This window comes from Pseudorca crassidens, chromosome 3 (assembly GCF_039906515.1).
Source record: "Pseudorca crassidens isolate mPseCra1 chromosome 3, mPseCra1.hap1, whole genome shotgun sequence".
Lineage (NCBI taxonomy): Eukaryota > Metazoa > Chordata > Mammalia > Artiodactyla > Delphinidae > Pseudorca > Pseudorca crassidens.
The window spans coordinates 13,724,132-13,744,839 of record NC_090298.1 but is presented as its reverse complement, the minus strand read 5'-3'; the positions used below and the strand labels follow the sequence as shown (position 1 = coordinate 13,744,839).

Here is a 20,708-nt window from a genome sequence, read left to right as displayed (position 1 = left end):
CTTTGGGGCTCCTGGAAGCTGACCTCCAAAGTCTATTTAAAGTATTAAACACTTTCTAGTAAAATATAAAGTGGACTGGGCACTTAAACACATCCTGTCTTGTTAGGCTACTCACACCTCAGCCTTGTCTTTGCCGTCATGCCTGTGTCCAGCTGGGGACAGAGGGAGCTCAGGCATTTAACCCTAGATTGCTTCACTACAGGAGCATCAGTATCTCATCTGTGTTCACACTAGTGTTCCAAATTGTCCCACTATTTTGCTAGTTATGGTGAGATTAAGATAAAAGAAAGGTGTGAAGATGTATGAAAAATAAAAAGAAGACATATGTATGCAAGGGGGAGATATTTTTAAAGAGCAAGTGAAAGAGCTAGGGAATAAGGGAATGTGGATCCCACCCAAAATTTCCAAAACAAAAGACCCCCACAGGCACCACGGTGGAACCTGTACCTGTGGGAGTTAAGAGCAGGGGGCAATGACCAGATGGCTTTGGGCTCTCAGCAAATCCCACACCTGGTAGCATCCACTGTCACCTGTTCCAGGTGAATATCCCAGGTGGCTCTACTCACAGGAGACAAGAATTTGCTCTCTGGTCCCAGTAACTGACCAAAGTAAGACCTCAGGAGAAGGGAGTCTCAGCTCTGACATTGGGAGTTCTCCTTCTCCTAGGGACCCAGGCAGTTCCTCTGCCCAAGTCACGTGCTAGGCAAAACCCTGGCATCAAAATGATGAGTAAAACATTGTCACTGCCCTGATGGAGCCCCTGGGCCCTTTTTCTGAGCTCTAGTCTCTAACTGGTTCACAGAACCAAGAGGCAACTTAAACATGATTAAGCAGGAGGGGATGTATTGACTCCAGGAAGGAAGGGTGGTAGGTGACAGAATAGGAGAAGCTGGAGGAAGCAGTGGCTTCCGGGCTGGAGCTGAGCGCTAGCATAGTCAGCTCTCTCTCCCTTTCTTCTTCACCTCTTCCTAAGTCTGCTTCCATTGCTCTTCCTGGTAACAAGAAAGTTGATGCTGGTACCACCAGCTTAGTAACCCCAGCAGAAAGACGGAATCTGTTCAGTCCAGTGTGTGTATAGCAACCACTAGAAGGGCTCTGACCACCAGATATCACAGGCACAACCCTCGAAACATCTTTTTTTGTAGCAGATGAGGCCTCTTGGTCACACCTGGATCAGGTCCCCAATTCTAAGGCCGGGGTAAAAGGGTCTATCATCAGAAGAAAGGGGACTGGAGAGTTAACTAGCTGCCTCTGTTAACTCCAAGGCCAGAAGAAGACAAGAGTCAACAGTACCAGGATATTTACCCAAGAGAGAGGCACCGGGAGGCAAGGAAATATATTAAATGGATGGCTTTTAAATTGGGATTGACATGTACACACAACTATATGTAAAACAGATAACTAATAAGGACCTCCTGTATAGCACAGGAAACTCTACTCAATACTCTGTAATGGCCTATATGGAAAAGAATATAAAAAAAGAGTGGATATATGTATATGTATAACAGACTCACTTTGCTGTACACCTGAAACTAACACAACATTGTAAATCAACTATACCCCAAAACAAATTTAAAAAATAAAAACGGCAGAGGGAAATAAAGGATGGAATAAGGTCCTTTGTAGGTGTTAGTATTTAAGTGAGGAGAAAGGCAGTGGACTTCAGAAAGGCACTCCTTATAACCTGGCCATTTCTTGTCCATAACAAGAGGTAACACTTCTTATTATTAGGCACCAAGCACTCTTCCAAGTACTTTATGTTTTTTTAGTTTTTATTTTATTATAGTAGTGTTTTGTTTTGCTTTGGCCGTACCACACGGCTTGTGGGGTCTTAGTTCCCCAGCCAGGGATTGAACCCATGCCCCCTGCAGTGGACGCTCAGAGTCCTAACCACTGGACCACCAGGAAGTCCCTTAGTTTCTATTTTATATTGGAGTATAGTTGAGCTACAATATTGTGTTAGTTGCAAGTGCACAGCAAAGTGATTCAGCTACATGTATACACACATATATTCTTTTTCAGATTCTTTACAATTACTTTCAATGTATTAACTCAGTCAATTCTCATCCCTACGGAGTCGGTGCTCTTATTATCCCCATTTGACAGATGAGGAAACAGAGACACAGATATTTAGCTGTTTGGAGGACGTCACACCTATGAAAGGGAAGAAAACCTAGATTCCAGTTCGAGCAGCCTAACCTGAGGGTCCATGCGCTCACTTACACTCTCCTGCCCTGGCCCTTTCCCCACGTGGTCAGCACCATTTCTGCCCACAGCAACGCAGACACGCCCAGATCACAAGTCCTCCGTAATCTCACATCAGCCATACCTGATCACGGATGTTCGTCAGAAACCTAAACCCCCCCTCTTGCATTGATCTTTCATTATAATCCAGTCTCAACGGTACGGAGAGTCCCTCTGGATTTACTTCCTCCTCGAATGACACTGACTCCCAGACTTCCCTCTTCCCAGTCGGTTTCACCCCAGATGAGGATGGAGTGATAAGGTGACAAGGAATGTGTTAGGTTTCCCTGGATCATTCTAAGAGAATTAGGCCAAGCAAACGCCTTTCAGAGACCTTAAAACTAAGGCATAAATCATAACACAGCTAGCCTCAAAGAGCCCATTTCTGCTGCCTGACGGCGACTGAAACTTAAACGTGCTCAAGGGAAGAAAGTGAACAAAAGGAAACCATCATCAGAGGGACACTTTCCCCACTGAATCACAGTCTGAGGCATCTGGGGCTTTGGGGGATGAAGCAACCTCCAAAAGAACAGGAAAATCCACCAGAGGAGACTGAACTCCATCGGCTGCCTACAGCAGGAACAGGACGGCAGAAGGAACAAAACACCAGCAGGCTTACACTTTATAGGAAAGCCTTAGAGAAGCACCTGTAACAAGCACGTTTAGAGCTTTAGGGGTAAAGGTCAGAATATGGAGATTAGTCAGTCCTCACTGTTGGTCCATTACTTAAAACATCAAGTGGGTGTATGACTTGCCCTTAGAAGCAAGTAACGCCGCTCGATGATGCTTCTAGGGCATCATCTGCTGTGTGATATTCTGAAGAAAGGCAGGGGGGAAACCTGACCCAAAAGGGTGATGTGAATTCCCGTGGCTTCAGACAGACACCAGCAGAGGCCAACTGTCTCCCAGACACCGTCCTGGGTGCCCAGTGCAAAATAAGGGTGACATGATTGGCTAAGAAATCTTGGTGAGATGGATGTATCTCCCAGGAAATGTCCCACTTTTAAAAATTAAAATCAAGTATTTTAAATAAACATGAGGAAGTATCCTTTCCCTTAAGTTACAAAAGAGGTGCTCTGATAACACTATGCACAGAAATCCCACTCATTCTCCTCCAAACCTTCATCTCTTCCTACAGTTATAACAGCCTCTAGAGCCCCTGCAGCCTGCACGTTAGAAGACTCCAGTATCTCCTCAAGACTGCCTTCACACTCCCATGGCGTTAACCAGAGAATCTGGAAGAACAAAGTATATTTATTCTACTCACTGACCAGAGGGACAGTGTTCTAGCTGCATATGATTATTTATTTTAGTTGAATTGGGTTTTGATTATACCCGCCAAGCTGATTATTTAAAGTAATGACATAGTTTGAAAGCTTTTGAAAGCAAAAGCTTCTTTTCTAAAGTGAAGAAATGCCTCATCACTTAGCTCATCTGTTTAAAAAGATATAAAAAAGGATTTTCCTTCACGATGCGGAGAGTGCAAAAGGCAGAATACTGCCTTCCACCAGTGGTTCTTAACCAGAGGCAATCTGGTACACAACCGTCATCTACGGGGGTATTCGGTAACATCTGAGTACGTTTTTGGTTGTCACAACTTGAGGTATGTAACCAGCATCTAGAGGGTAGAGACCGGGGATCCTGCAAAATGTCCTGCAATGCACAGAACAACCCTACGAGAAAGAATTATGTAGACCAAAAGGCCAGCAGTGCCACGGTCGACAGACGCTGATTTAGATAACCTGGATTCTAGCCATTATTAGCTGAATGGCTCTTCACGGGCCAGTCACTTACATTCTGCAAAACTGCGAAAGACAGTTGTGAGCAACTATGACTACTCTTCTTTTACAACCACTTCTATTACCACTAGATCGATTCATTGAGCACTTACTCTGTGTTAGGTATTGTTCTCAGTGTTCTTATTTCGGTGAATCAATACAACTACCTTATGAGGCACTGTTATTTCTCCATTTTACAGATGAGAAACTGAGGCACAAAGGGGGTGAGGATCTTGCCCAAGGCAAGAGCTGGCAGAGGAATGCAGAGCCTAGAAGATACTGTGCACATTATTAGAGGTTGTGTCATGGCTCTTGATCTTAGCTGCTAAATGAAATACTGAGCAGACGATCAAGACGTGCTGATCAAAGGAATCCGTCATCAAGCTCTTTCTATCACACTGGGAAATACTGCCTATGAGTTTTTCTAAAAAATATAATAACTGAAGCATATCAACCTGAAGAGAAGCAACAGTAATTATATTTAGGAGAACAGAGAAAGGAGTAAGAACAATGAAAGAGAGAGAACTGCTGGGCATCAGTGTGACACACAAGCCAGTCCAGCTCGTAGCAACAGCACTGGTCACGGTGGATGTCAGAGTTCCCTGCGGGAGTCTTGGGAGAGGCAGTGATGGAAGCGATGTCCTCCACGTGAACAACCTTGCTACTCTGGGCCATGGAAGATGAGGCCCAATTCACTAGCTCTGTCCTTGGCAGTTGGGTGTGAAGAGGACCATCCTTTCTGGACCAATTACCCAACGTGGCTTATTCTGGAATGTTCCCCTAGCATCTCTCTGTGTGGTGGTCTTTCTGAGCCTCACCAGCTCCACTTTTACTTCACCAAACAAAACTCCCTGGTGGTCCCTCCATATGTAAACATACTCAGTTACAGAATCAGCCCCACTGTCATCAACTTTGAACGTTATTCATAATGCACACCGAGTGGTCAGGAACCTTTCGCCTCAGGGACACTACGCTGTTCCCCAAGTTCACTGTGCATGTTTCCTCAAGTGGGACATGTATGGGGAGGTGCTGGCTGATCTACATAGAGAGCCCTCAGGTACAGCCTGGGACGTCTTTATGGGGGACGAGAATGTGGCCTTGCTTTTGGTTGATGACAAGGCAGCAGTAGAGCCTCTGACTGACAGCAAACTGTGGCGTGGTTGTGAGCGTGGTCTGACTTACTGGCTCTACACGAGTTTGTATGCCTGCTCGCAACTCCAAGCATGTTAACGACTCACTCAGCAAGCCTCAGTCTTTTGATTTGTAAACTAGTAATACTGCCGATAAAGGATAATCATAGTACCAGAGACATGATAGGCACTAAATCAGTGGTTGCCATGGCCAACACAACCCAACACTCCTGTAATAAATGTTTGATTGTGTCCCCTTTGCTATCCTAAAATGAGATTCATAGATATTGACCTTCATACATAATTTCAAAAGAAATAATATAATGCCCTAACTATATAAACATAGGAGAAACAGAAGAAAAGTAAATACTAATAAAATGCCATGCCTTAAGTATGTAATCTGTCATGTTCTTCTACCTTGATTGCAATAGCTACAAATGCAGACACAAGTGTGAGGTGTGCCACAGCAGCACGGCAGCTGTGACGGATGGGACTGTCTGAAAGCATCAGCAACTCCTGGGGAAATTCCGACTCCAAGTCCTACCATCCCTCAAGATACATGGTAGTTTCATTCCTGGAAAATTCAATATATATTCACTCTGTGCAAAAAACCCAAAAAAACAAAAAACTTCACATTTACATAGACATGGGTGTTAAATCCTACACCCAAATAATTATTAACAACATTTTTTAACCTACTTGAATGTCCAATAAGCTCACAAACATTTCTTCATTGTCTTTGTTATGAAAAACTCTTCTATGCATTGCAGGCCACTAGCATCCCTTGTCCTTCCCTGAATTCCAGTAGCTCTCCTCCAGTCATTGTGATAACCAAGGGCATACTCACAAGGTTGACCCCCACACTGCTTTCAGAGCGGTGCCGTACCAGCTAAGAACCATCACACCAGACCAGTGGTATCACTATTACAACAAAAACGGGAGGTCCTACAGTTCTATGAAGTGATTATCCATTTCTCTTCCCACACTGCATTAAACGCATTTAGAATTGGTACTAATCAGTAAAAACAAGCTCATGCAGGCCTCTCTGATGGAGCGTGGCAGAATGAGAATGGGGGGGCAGCTTTAAGTGGGAAAGGAGCACAGGCTGCTCACATCGGGGCTTCTGGTCTCTGAATGTCTTTTTCCGCTGCCACAATTTGGATCCACTAAGGTGATACAGGATAGCAAGAGTTAAGCTCAGAAGTCTGAAAAGGAAAAGGCAGTAGTTATAATTAGGGCTTTTGAATTCTAATCAGCCATATGGATTTATTTCTAATGATTTTCCAAATACAGGATTTCCTGTAAAGGGGTTTTGTTATTACTACAGCCACCGATTCTAATCCGGGGTGGCGTTGGATTGTGATTCTCTCTAATGATTTCACTTAGTATGCCTTTAAGGGGGGCAAGAGAGAATTTTACTATGGAAGCAGACAGTATGGTATCCTAATTCATTCAACAAACACGTAAGAGCCACAACCTGCCAGGCCTTGAGTTCAGAGATGAGGACAGCCTCCCCTGGAACACTACATAGAAGCTAAACCCACGTGACTGGTTCTAGAATTTCTCTGTCCCAGATAGAGATTATCTTCGCTTAATTATAACTAGCCTAAGCTTGGAGTCTGACAATCATAACACCATGTCTGAAGCCCCCCAGAGGGTGGTCACCATGCCTCTTGGCTCAACGGTCCAATCCACTAAAGGTTAAGTGGGTCACAATTTCCGAACCTTCTTCCTTCCAAAAATTTACATTTTCAGGCATCACTGCACTTCCAAGCTATTAAAACTCCAGTAACTAAAGATATAGGTCCAAAAAAGTCCATTTTTCCTTCTAAATTATACTGAATCTTATATAATTTGAGGTTTCTTTAATTCTGTGTGTTTAAGTCTTAGATAAAATGCAATGATTAAAATAATATCCCTAGAGGCCAGTATACTTTGTTCATTGCTACACAGGGAGTAGTTGGGAGAGGGAAAAAAAAACAAAAACAAGCAAATGCAAGTTGAGTAGGAACAAGGCCCCTGCTCAGATAATATGGCTTCTAAACAAGATGGGGGAGTTTAGACAGAGGGACCACAGAGGGGTTGCTTGGTTTGATACTAAGCCTATTTACCGCACTGCTAGTAGAGAATTTAAATACTGTCAGATTTATCTAACACAGTTAATTATGTAAATGCATTGGCTCTGTCAGCTGGGGGGCTTTCTAAACCTGAGTGTAATGGACAACATAAAAGAAAGATAAATTTAGTTCTTCATGATCTTAAAGGACCTCAGTGAAGAATCCATCTCACCTGCACATCAAGGGCACGACAGCAAGTGTGAAACTGAGACAGTCTGGGGCCTGGGGCCTGGGACCCTTTGCTGCAATGCTGCAATGCTTGCACCTGGACAAATGTCTCCTCCAGCAACAGCATACAAAGAAACTATAAGGGACTGAAAATAACTGTGTACATGTGCATTTGGGGCCAATTCTGGACAATCAGCCAGAAGACCAAAAAGAACCCAACTGTCACTTCTGAAGAGCCGAGAGCAAAAACACAGTGTAGGGATCGAAAGCAGGGGACTGCTCATGCCCCCTGCACTCAAGACAACCAAAGGGGTGGGCAAAACACCTGAGCTTGACCCCTGGACGCAGCCCTGCCCTCACCCCATAGAAGGAGCGAGCTCGCTCCCCTCCTCTGGGAGTGAGCAAGGGAAACTCTTACCTGTTCTGGCCCCCCTCTGCTGCCCCAGGGGCCCCAGTAAAGCCTTGCCTGAATTTCCTGTCTGGCCTCTTATCAATTTCCATTGATTGAGGAAGGCCAAGAACTCTGGTGTGTGACAAAATTGCTTACATTCTAAAGTACTTGGAGTGAACAGGCAGCCCAGTGAAAAGCCATTCAGAGAGCTAAACTGGATGCATTTGGAACTAGTGTCCAATACCAGTTTTCGTATACAGAGTCCACATGCCCCTTGTAAGGGCATTCCTGAAAAACCACATCTGGTCATTGTTCTGTGACAAAGAGACCAACAGGGACATTGTTAAAAACTTTTTTTTTTCCCCAGGTATGGTTTTTGTGCATTTGCACATCTGCTCTGCTTTCAGCTGCCTACCTTGACTACCAGGCTGGTGACTGCAGATCTGAGATTAGGTCATAATAACACATAGCAAGGTCAAATGCAGAACACACCATAATAATAACTACATTTATTGAGTGCTTCTTATGTGCCAGGCACAGTGCTAAATTCCCTCCCTATATATTCTTTCATTGAATCCTGGCAACAGCACTGCGAATAAGGTACTTCACCCCGTTTTATAGATGAGGACGTTGAAGCACACAACAGTTAAAAGAAGTGGCCAAGGTCATACATATGGTAAGTAGCAGAGTTGGGATTTGAACTCAGGTAGGACTGTATTAAAAGCCTGCACTTTGTAGCCTTCCAAAACATCCAGTCTACTTTGCCAGCACTGAAGAAATAGATGGAATATTCTACTATCCCCCACACGCATTTCTTTCTGACGTGTGCACTATACCAGATACCATCCCTTTCACCTGAAATAGTCATCGCAGCCTTTCAGGTAAAGTTATTCCCGATGTGTGCTTTGAGATGCTGTCTATGATTACCTTCTTCATATCATCTTGAGACCCGCCCCCCTCCATTCAGCTGCAGTACCTCCACTTGCTTCCAAATCCTTTTGTACCTTCCCTGTGTGCAAACGCAGAAAGCACATGCAAGATGCATTTGTACCTTTTAGGTACTTAATGTCATGTTCATAGACTTATATTCACACTATGAACATAATTAAGAATTTGAAAAATCATTTCCCCAAATGCATTCATGAATTTTATTATTTGGTTATACTCAAGAGGAAGGCTTTGCTGTTGTTGAAGATACACTTCTGTCTACAACGACACTGCTATTAGGTAAAGTGTTGGGTTAAGGTGGGATCTAAACCACCTACCTCTTCTTTATACTACTTTGCATATATCTTTCTCATAGTATGCATCACTTTATAATATCATTTGCCTCCCTCCCGCACCAGACCAGACCATAAATTCCCTGGGAGCAGGTACTTAGACTTAGCAGGTACTTATACACCCCCATAAGTTAGCACAGGGACTTTACGAGAACCACATCAGCAATGACTATTTGGGAAATAAATGGATGGATGAAAAGAGAGATGAGTCAGGAGTGGATAGCATGAACTAACGGTAGCATATTACGATTAAAATGTAAACTATATCATATACATATACTGAACCATTATGCTGTACACCTGAAGCTAATATAATGTTATACGTCAATTATATCTCGATTAAAAAAATTAAACTGTATTGAAAATTGTCTACATTATCTCAACCAATGTGGGAAAATTGTTAAAATATTTCATCACTTCAACTTTTAAAAAGGCTTGTGTTCTTAAATTTTACTCTGCACAGAGCCCTTGGGAGGCCCTGTGGGTTCTTCATTTTCCATACAAGAAAACTGCAGTTTAAGGAAGTTAAGTGATCCAAACATGCAGGAGGAAGGTGAAAGAAGTGATGGACTTCAACTTCGTACCCTTAAACTACAAAATAAAATCATTAAGGGTGAGGATTTTGGTAAAACCATGTGCTGAACAATTTTTCCTCTAACTTGCATTATTCAAGAGAAGGATCATTCTTCTAGGTCTAAAACAACTTAATTCTTTTAAAAGCCATGCCTCTCACCGCCTGTGCTTTTATGAGGAGAACATTACATTATTACGGCTGCCTTTTTACAGCCATGCTTCCAGGAGGACCTCTGCTCTGCTGTGAAACAAATTTCTTTCATTCTCAGACACATTAAACTTTCCACCCTCTTTATGGTGTCCCAGAATGCATAGTTTATACCTCCTTAAAGAAGGGACTCACCCGTGGGGCCTGGGGGTCAGATGCAGTATATCAGAAAGCTTTAGGTGGAAATTCTTGCATAGTCCCGTCTTGGGGTAACAGAGGGCATGGCCTAGCAGGGCTACATGGTTCCCAGAAGTTGTTCACCTCTGGTGCTGCCCAGCCTCACTTTCACACACAATTCCTTTTTTTTTTATTTTTTATTTTACTTTTTTTTACAGCAGGTTCTTACTAGTTATCTATTTTATACATATTAGTGTATATATGTCAATCCCAATCTCCTAATTAATCCCACCATGACCACCCCGCCCCTTTGCCCCTTTGGTGTCCATACGTTTGTTCTCTACACGTGTGTCCCTATTTCTGCCTTGCAAACCGGTTCATCTGTACCATTTTTCTAGATTCCATATACATGTGCTAATATATGATTATTTGGTTTTCTCTTTCTGACTTACTTCACTCTGTGTGACAGTCTCTAGGTCCTTCCATGTCTCTACAAATGACCCAATTTCGTTCCTTTTTATGGCTGAGTAATATTCCATTATATATGTACCACATCTTCTTTATCCATTTGTCTGCTGATGGGCATCTAGGTTGCTTCCGTGACCTGGTTATTGTAAACAGTGCTGCAACGAACACTGTGGTGCATGTGTCATTTCTTTTCTTTTTTTATAACATCTTTATTGGAGTACAATTGCTTTACAATGGTGTGTTAGTTTCTCCTTTATAACAAAGTGAATCATCTATACATATACATATATCCCCTCTTGCGTCTCCCTCCCACCCCCCCATCCCACACCTCTAGGTGGTCACAAGCACCGAGCTGATCTCCCTGTACTATGCGGCTACTTCCCAATAGCTATCTATTTTACATTTGGTAGTGTGTATATGTCCATGCCACTCCCTCACTTCATCCCAGCTTACCCTTCCCCGCCCCCCCATGTCTTCAAGTACATTCTCTATGTCTGCATCTTTATTCCTGTCCTGCCCCTAGGTTCTAAAGAACCTATTTTTTTTTCTTTTTTAGATTGCATATATATGTGTTAGCATATGGTATTTGTTTTTCTCGTTCTGACTTACTTGACTCTGTATGACAGACTTTAGGTCCATCCACCTCACTACAAATAACTCAATTTTGTTTCTTTTTATGTCTGCATAATATTCCATTGTATATATGGGCCACATCTTATTTATCCATTCATCTGTCAATGGACACTTAGGTTACTTCCATGTCCTGGCTATTGTAAATAGAGCTGCAATGAATATTGTGGTACATGACCCTTGAATTATGGTTTTCTCACGATATATGCCCAGTAGTGGGATTGCTGGGTCATATGGTAATTCTATTTTTAGTTTTTTAAGGAACCTCCATACTGTTCTCCATAGTGGCTGTATCAATTTACATTCCCACCAACAGTGTAAGAGGGTTCCCTTTTCTCCACACCCTCTCCAGCATTTGTTGTTTGTAGATTTTCTGATGATGCCCATTCTACCTGGTGTGAGGTGATTACATCACTGTAGTCTTAATTAGTGATGTTGAGCAGCTTTTCATGTGCTTCTTGGCCATCTGTATGTCTTCTATGGAGAAATGTATATTTAGGTCTTCTGCCCATTTTTGGATTGGGTTGTTTGTTTTTTTAATATTGAGCTGCATGAGCTGTTTATATATTTTGGAGATTAATCCTCTGTCTGTTGATTCATTTGCAAATATTTCCTCCCATTCTGAGGGTTGTCGTTCATCTTGTATATAGTTTCCTTTGTTGTGCAAAAGCTTTTAAGTGTCATTAGGTCCCATTTGTTTATTTTTGTTTTTATTTCCATTATTATAGGAGGTGGATCAAAAAGGATCTTGCTCTGATTTATGTCATAGAGTGTTCTATGTTTTCCTCTATGAGTTTTATAGTGTCTGGCCTTACATTTAGGTCTGTAATCCATTTTCAGTTTATTTTTGTGTATGGTGTTAGGGGGTGTTCTAATTTCATTCTTTTACATATAGCTGTCCAGTTTTCCCAGTATCACTTATTGAAGAGACTGTCTTTTCTCCACTGTATATCCTTGCCTCCTTTGTCATAAATTACCTGACCATAGGTGCATGGATTTATCTCTAGGCTTTCTATCCTGTTCCATTGATCTACATTTCTGTTTTTGTGCCAGTGCCATATTGTCTTGATTACTGTAGCTTTGTAGTAGATTCTGATGTCAGGGAGTCTGATTGCTCCAGCTCTGCTTTTTTCCACAAGGTTGCTTTGGCTATTCGGGGTCTTTCTGTCTCCATACAAATTTTAAGATTTTTTTGTTCTATTTCTGTAAAAAACGCCATTGGTAATTTGATAGGGATTGCAATGAATCTGTAGATTGCTTTGGGTCATAGAGTCATTTTCACAATATTGATTCTTCCAATCCATGAACGTGATATATCTCTCCATCTATTTGTGTCATCTTTGACTTCTTTCACCAGTGTCATACTTTTCTGAGTACAGGTCTTTTACTTCTTTAGGTAGGTTTATTCCTAGGTATTTCATTCTTTTTGTTGCAATGGTGAATGGGATTGTTTCCTTAATTTCTATTTCTGATCTTTCATTGTTAGTGTCTGGGAATGCAAGAGATTTCTGTGCATTAATTTTGTATCCTGCAACTATACCAAATTCATTGATTAGCTCTAGTAGTTTTCCGGTGGAACTTTAGGATTATCTATGTATAGTATCATGTCATGTGCAAACAGTGACAGCTTTACTTCTTTTCCAATTTGTATTCCTCTTATTTCTTTTTCTTCTCTGATTGCCATGGCTAGGACTTCCAAAACTATGTTGAATAATAGTGGTGAGAGTGGGCAACCTTGTCTTGTTCCTCTTCCTGAGGAAATGATTTCAGTTTTTCACCATTGAAAATGATGTTTGCTGTGGGTTTATTGTATATGGCCTTTACTATGTTGAGGTAGGTTCCCTCTATGCCCACTTTCTGGAGAGTTTTTATCATAAGTGGGTGCTGAATTTTGTCAAAAGCTTTTTCTGCATCTATTGAGAGGATCATATGGTTTTTATTCTTCAATTTGTTAATATGGTGTATCACATTGGTTGACTTGCATATATTGAAGAACCCTTGTATCCCTGGGATAAATCCCTCTGGATCATGGTGTATGTTCCTTTTAATGTGTTTTTGAATTCTGTTTGCTAGAATTTTGTTGAAGAATTTTGCAGCTATATTCATCAGTGATATTGGTCTGTAATTTTCTTTTTCTGTAGTAGCTTTGGTTTTGGTATCAGGGTGATGGTGGCCTCATAGATTGAGTTTGGGAGTGTTCCTTCCTCTACAATATTTTGGAAGAGTTTGAGGAGGATAGGTGCTAGCTCTTCTCTAAATGTTTGATAAAATTCACCTGTGAAGCCATCTGGTCCTCGACTTTTGTTTGCTGGAAGATTTTCAATCACAGTTTCAATTTCATTACTTGTGATTGGTCTGTTCATATTTTCTATTTCTTCCTGGTTCAGTCTTGGAAGGTCATACCTTTCTAAGAATTTGTCCATTTCTTCCAGCTTGTCCATTTTATTGGCATAGAGTTGCTTGTAGCAGTCTCTCAGGATGCTTTGTATTCCTGAGGTGTCCGCTGTAACTTCTCATTTTTCATTTCTAATTTTATTTATTTTAGTCCTCTCCCTTTTTTTCTTAATGAGTCTGGCTTTAAAGGTTTATCAATTTTGTTAATCTTCTCAAAGAACCAGCTTTTAGTTTTATTGATTTTGCTATCGTTTTGTTTCTATTTATTTCTGCTCTGATCTTTATGATTTCTTTCCTTCTACTAACGTTGGGTTTTATTTGTTCTTCTTTCTCTAGTTTCTTTAGGTGAAAGGTTAGATTGTTTATTTGAGATTCTTCTTAGTTCTTCAGGTGGGATTGTAGTGTTATAAACTTCCCTCTTAGAACTGCTTTTGCTGCATCCCATAAGTTTTGGATCGTCATGTTTTCATTGTTATTTGTCTCTAGGTATTTTTTGATTTCCGCTTTGATTTCTTCACTGACATCTTGGTTATTTAGTGACATATTATTTAGTCTCTATGTGTTTTGTTTCTTTACATTTTTTTCCCCTGTAATTTATTTCTAATCTCATAGCATTGTGGTGGGAAAAGATGCTTGATATGATTTCAATTTTCTTAAATTTACTGAGGCTTGCTTTGTGACCCAAGATGTGATCTATCCTGGAGAATGTTCCGTGTGCACTTGAGAAGAAAGTGTAATCATCTGTTTTCAAATGGAATGTCCTATAAACATCAATGAAATCTATCTACTCTACTGTGTCATTTAAAGTTTGTGTGTCCTTATTAATTTTCTGTCTGTATGATCTGGCCATTGGTGTAAGGGAGGTGTTAAAGTCTCCCACTATTACTGTGTTGCTGTCAGTGTCCTCTTTTATAGCTGTTAACATTTGCCTTATGTATTGAGATGCTCCTATGTTGGGTGCATATATATTTATAATCGCTATATCTTCTTCTTGGATTGATCCCTTGACCATTATGTAGTGTCCTTCCTTGTCTCTTGTGACATTCGTTATTTTAAAGTCTATTTTATCAGATATAAGTATCAATACTCCAGCTTTCTTTTGATTTCCATTTGCATGGAATATCTTTTTCTACCCCCTCACTTGCAGTCTGTATGTGTCCCTAGGTCTGAAGTGGGTCTCTTGTAGACAGCATATATATGGGTCTGTGTCTGTTGTTTGGAGCACTTAATCCATTCACATTTAAGGTAATTATCAACATGTATGTTCCTATGACCATTTTCTTAATTGTTTTGGGTTTGTTTTTGTAGGTCCTTTCCTTCTCTTGTGTTTCCCACTTAGAGAAGTTCCTTTAGCATTTGTTGTAGAGCTGGTTTGGTGGTGCTGAATTCTCTTAGCTTTAGCTTGTCTTTAAAGCTTTTGATTTCTCCATCGAATCTGAATGAGATCCTTGCCAGCAAGAGTAATCTTGATTGTAGCTTCTTCCTTTTTGTCACTTTAAATATATCGTGCCACTCCCTTCTGGCCTGTAGAGTTTCTGCTGAGAAATCAGCAGTTAACCTTATGGGAGTTCCCTTGTATGTTATTTGTCATTTTTCCCTTATTGCTTTTAATAATTTTTCTTTATCTTTAATTTTTGTCAGTTAGATTTACTATGTGTCTTAGCATGTTTCTCCTTGGGTTTATCCAGCCTGGGACTCTCTGTGCTTCCTGGACTTGGGTAGCTATTTCCTTTCCATTGTTAGGGAAGTTTTCGACTATAATCTCTTCAAATATTTTCTCGGGTCCTTTCTCTCTCTCTTCTCCTTCTGAGACCCCTATAAAGTGAATGTTGTTGCATTTAATGTTGTCACAGAGGTCTCTTAGGCTGTCTTCATTTCTTTTCATTCTTTTTTCTTTATTCTGTTCCTCAGCAGTGAATTCCACCATTCTGTCTTGCAGGTCACTTATCCATTCTTCTGCCTCAGTTATTCCGCTATTGATTCCCTGTAGTATATTTTTCATTTCAGTTATTGTATTGTTTATCTCTGTTTGTTTGCTCTTTAATTCTTCTAGGTGTTTGTTCTTTAATTCTTCTAGGTCTTTGTTAAACATTTCTTGCATCTTCTCAATCTTTGCCTCCATTGTTTTTTCCAAGGTCCTGGATCATCTTCACTATCATTATTCTGAATTCTTTTCCTGGAAGGCTGCTTATCTCCACTTCATTTAATTGTTTTCTGAGGTTTCATCTTGTTCTGTCATCTGGTACATAATCCTTTGCCTTTTCATTTTCTCTGTCTTTCTGTGAATGTGGTTTTCGTTCCACAGGCTGCAGGATTGTAGTTTTTCTTGCTTCTGCTGTCTGCCCTCTGGTGGATGAGGCTATCTAAGAGGATTGTGCAAGCTTACTGATGGGAGGGACTGGTGCTGGGTAGAGTTGGTTGTTGCTCTGGCGGGCAGAGTTCAGTAAAACTTTAATCCACTTGTCTGCTGATGGGTGGGGCTTAGTTCCCTCCCTGTTGGTTGTTTGGCCTGAGGCAACGCAGCACTGGGCTACAGGCTCTTTGGTGGAGCTAATGCCGGGACTCCAGGAGGGCTCACTCCAAGAAGTACTTCCCAGAACTTCTGCTGCCAGTGTCCTTGTCCCCATGGTGAGCCACAGCCACTCCTTGTCTCAGCAGGGCACCCATCAACACTAGCAGGTAGGTCTGGTTCAGTCTCCTATGGGGTCACTGCTCCTTCCCCTGGGTCCCGATGCACACACTACTTTGTGTGTGCCCTCCAAGAGTGGAGTCTCTGTTTCCCCCAGTACTGTCAAAGTCCTGCAATCAAATCCTGCTAGCCTTCAAAGTCTGATTCTCTGGGAATTCCTCCTCCCATTGCCCAACCCCTGGGTTGGGAAGCCTGCCGTGAGGCTCAGAACCTTCACTCCAGTGGGTGGACTTCTGTGGTATAATTTTTCTCCCATCTGTGAGTCACATACCCAGAGGTTATGGGATTTTATTTTATTGCGATCGCACCCCTCCTACCCTCTCATTGCGGCTTTTCCTTTGTCTTTGGATGTGGGGTGTCTTCTTTGGTGAGTTCCAGTGTCTTCCTGTTCAATGACTGTTCAGCAGTTAGTTGTGATTCCAGTGGTCTCACAAGAGGGAGTGAGCACATGTCCTTCTACTCTGCCACGTTGAACCAATGTATCTCACACACAATTCCTGGTATAAATCTACATGACCCAAAAGTGCCTTGGTATGGTAACAGCATTTGAAAAGACACATTTATAGCTGATTAATTTAAAACAACAATAAACCATTCTTTGTCGATGGAGAGCTTCACGAAAAACAAAAGACAAATTTTAGGTCTCCAATAACTAACTCTCGATGCTCCTGAAGCAGTGGTTTCATTCTACATTTGAAATGGAAACTTCCTATGTTTCAAAAGAATAAGCAATATCAGCAATAATACCTTCACCTTTTACTGTGCTCTCTAATTCTATTTACAGCCTGCCCTTGGTTTCTGTAAACATTACTAAAAGGATAATTAAAGCTACATTTTACTTATTATGACCAGACATCGCCTAAAGCTCTAGATCTGAAATATGGAACCAGGTAATTCCATATGTTCAAAATTTCTTTTACTGCCATCTTCAACAAATAGAATATCTCAGACAGTAAAGTGTTTTTCCAGCATCTGACACAAGCTGAAGAGTTTCCAATCAGACATAAACACTTTGGAAGCCAGCGGTAACAGACTGTATCCATCCGTTAAGTTGTAGCCTGCACAAACATTTCCTCTTAACCAAGTGCTGTTTGGGAGTTCTGTCAGGGGAAATATGTTATCATGTTTTGGGCACCAATGACTCCCTGATAAATAGTTTGGTTTTTTCTCAGCTGCATATAAAAGTTTTAGAACAATGTACTGTAAAAAAAAAAAAAAAAAAATGGTTTTAGGCAAGTTACTTAGAATAAAATTTAAAAGCAATATTTTACTTATATGCCAAAGTAAAATAGGGTATTGAAATACCATTCTCTATAATTAAAGACAAAATATCCTTTTTATCTGGGTACGATGATATATTAGGTGGATGAGGTAGTGACATGTGTTATATATTCATCCAACCTGTTTTGTTTTCCTCCTGGAAACACAGTAAGACTGTAATAGGGAAGAACAAATCTGACTCCATATTAGATCTGTTATTATTTTACTTTAACCTTCGTACTCTGTTGCCTGTGCTTAGTTATGCTGGCTCTGCACCTTCTGTAAGAGAATGTTGCCTATAGCCTGAAATATACAAGATAGCTTATTCTCAGGGCTCTGACCTTTAAGAGGCCATTCATATAAAGATAAAAAGTTGAAGAACAGAGAATAACATTTGTTTTATTAAAGGTTTATATGAACATCGTGACCTGACCTACGTGGACAGCTACAAGAACAAATGATTCCAACACCAAGAAGTTTTTCAACAACTAATCATGATCCTCCCTCACCTTGCCTTTAAAAGTTCTTTGCTGAAACCCTTCAAGGAGTTCAGGATTTTGTGGGCACGAGCCACCCCATCTCCTTGCATGGCCCTGCAATAAACCTTTCTCTGCTCCAGACTCAGACGTTTCAGTATTATTTGGCCTCACTGTGTGTCAGGCACACGAACTTGTGTTCAGTAACAAGGCTACATTTCCCAGCCTCCTTTGCAGTTAAATTTAACTACGGTCATGTGATTGAGTTCTGGCCAATGGAATGTGAACAGAGGTGACTGAGGCCACCTCATACCTGGCAATAAACTCACTTGCAGGAGCCTGAGATTACCTCTTATTTTGTGGCAACTTTGGCAGCCACATGTTGACCAGGAAGGACAAAGCCTGGGTTCCCAAATATCTAAATGACACCGGAACAGAGTTTCCCTCCCCTTTCCCTGACTCTGACCATAATCTTCTACGAAGTAATCAAGCAATTAACTTTTATTATATTAAATCACTAATATTTTAGGTGTTGTTTGTTACAATAGTTAGCATATTCTGACTAATGCAGACCTGAGTCATCTGGGTGACTGACACAATGTGTTTACATAAACCTAGTCTGAATGAAACTACATAAACCTAGTCTGAATGAAACAAAGCAGAGATTTCTTATTTCTTGAGAGAAATCATCCTGCTTAGGCAGCATCAGTTATGTTCTACCTTCAAAAAAGTAAAATGCTTTTTTCCTTCTGTTCTTATTCTAGTTATCCCTGTATTTCCTAAAAAAGGCAAAAAGAAAATGTAAAACTGAGGTAAACACAAAAAAAAAACCAACATTAACCCATCTTTATATTTGGTTCAAATGTAATCATAGGATAAATGACTATATTAAATCCATATTTTTGAACCATCTTTTTCTGATTATAAAAGCAATATAGTTTATTATAGAAAATAGAAAAAAATCCACAAAAGCAGAAAAAATAAACATCACCCATTATTGCACCACCCATTGGTAACTACTATTCACAGGTTTGCATAAACCATTTTAGTCTTTTCCCTGTGTATGTGTGTGGGTGTACAAATACATACTTAATTTTACAAATTTGTAATCATACATTTTCAATAATGCCCTTTAAATATTTTTCAATATGTGTAGAACATTTTCAAAAGAATCTTTCTTCTACAACATCATTTTTAAAGCTGCATATAAATGCATTTTACAAAATCTCCTATTGATGAATATATTATTTCAGTTGTTAGCAGAACCAATGCTAAAGTGGATCAATCTGTAGAGAATCCTTTGCTACCTCTCTAATTACATCTTTTGGATAAATCCTCACATTGAAGTTGATTATTTTGAGAGTATGCTTTTTTATAAAAACTTTTGACACAAACTGTAAAATTATCCTCCAGAAAGGTTGTACCAATTTATGTTCCTACCAAGTTAGTAATATTCTTCACATTGATCTCTTGACAGATCTATTCTTAAATGCTATGCATACCCATTTGCTTGTATCTTTTAATAATTACATTTTCCCACCTGATTCTTGCTGGCATATAAAAAAGTCATTAATCTTTTTTTTTTTTTTTTCATTTACCTTCTCAGGAATGGCATGGACTTTGGGTTCCACATAGGGTATATCTTTAAGTTTAGATGATGGGAATAACTAAAAGTAAATCCTCATGGAATTATTACAGCCATTCACTAAGATAATATATAGAAAGCGTTCAGCACAATAACAAAGTACCTAATAAGCAATTAATAAAATTCAGAAAAATGATGCACTGAGAGAGCATCCTAACACATTTTCAGAAATCCACACATTTGGATCAATGTCACTGACATAGATTAAAGCTTGCTCACACTCATGATGGCAATGGGCTTGAGCAAACATGTATTCAGCACAAATTACCTGCCTAATTATTTCTGGCTGACATCTCATCTTTACAGCTGTTTTCCTCTATTTTGGATATATTAATCAGAAGTCTACTGAAATCCAAACACAACCAATAAAAGACCATGTGATCTATCTAAGCCTGGTTCTTTCCTCTCTATTTGACTATAGGTTAGGAAGATGAAACTACTAGATTTCTGACTCCTATAGTATTTATCACCTAGAATAGCTAACTGGTACAGTTGTTCAGGTTGTGTATTGCACAAGAGCACCAAATCTAAGGAGTTATGATTCACATCTAAGCCATCTGTTTTTTATTATAACTTCATCACCTCCAGAGATGAGTGTTTATTTATTAAGAAATTTTCCCCCAAAATGGCAGTGACATTTATTTCTTCTGATGAACTTAATACTTAGAATAATTTTCTGACACCTAGAAATAAAATGTCTCAGGAAGAGTTACCTTCTTAAAACACACATAAAGTCATCATGTAGCAGTAGTCTTGTCCTCAGTTGCTTCTGTGGTTTGCAGAAGTGAATATCCAAAGCATTGGACAAAATTGCATGTAGTTGTGAATGAGGACACTTGTTCCAAAGAGAACAATGTTCAATTAAAACTTGTTTCTATCACCTGCGATATATATATATATATATATATATATATATATTATCATCTACCCTTCTGCTTCTCCAAGCAATTAATGAGGAGTTTTGACCATATCTTTATTGCACAAAAATAACCTTCTTCGTCTCTCAATTCCATAAATGGTGCAAATGTATTTTATTCTATTTTCAGTTTTATCACCATCTCATTGTTTTCTCATGATTGAGTTGTTATATGTGGTTGATGGACTCTCATTCTATGCAATAGTACACAGTCCTCAAGACTT

General features: G+C 40.1%; 1 protein-coding gene and 1 long non-coding RNA gene across 6 annotated transcripts in view; one reads left to right on the top strand and one right to left on the bottom strand.

The window, feature by feature from the left end:
- Nucleotides 1-20,708, bottom strand: part of FBXL7 (F-box and leucine rich repeat protein 7) — a 419,768-nt gene that overhangs the window by 218,820 nt on the left and 180,240 nt on the right. The window lies entirely within an intron of this gene.
- LOC137221151 (uncharacterized) lies at nt 15,986-18,011 on the top strand. The gene is made up of 3 exons (XR_010941903.1): nt 15,986-16,177; nt 16,972-17,077; nt 17,856-18,011. It is a non-coding gene; the product is annotated as an uncharacterized lncRNA (long non-coding RNA).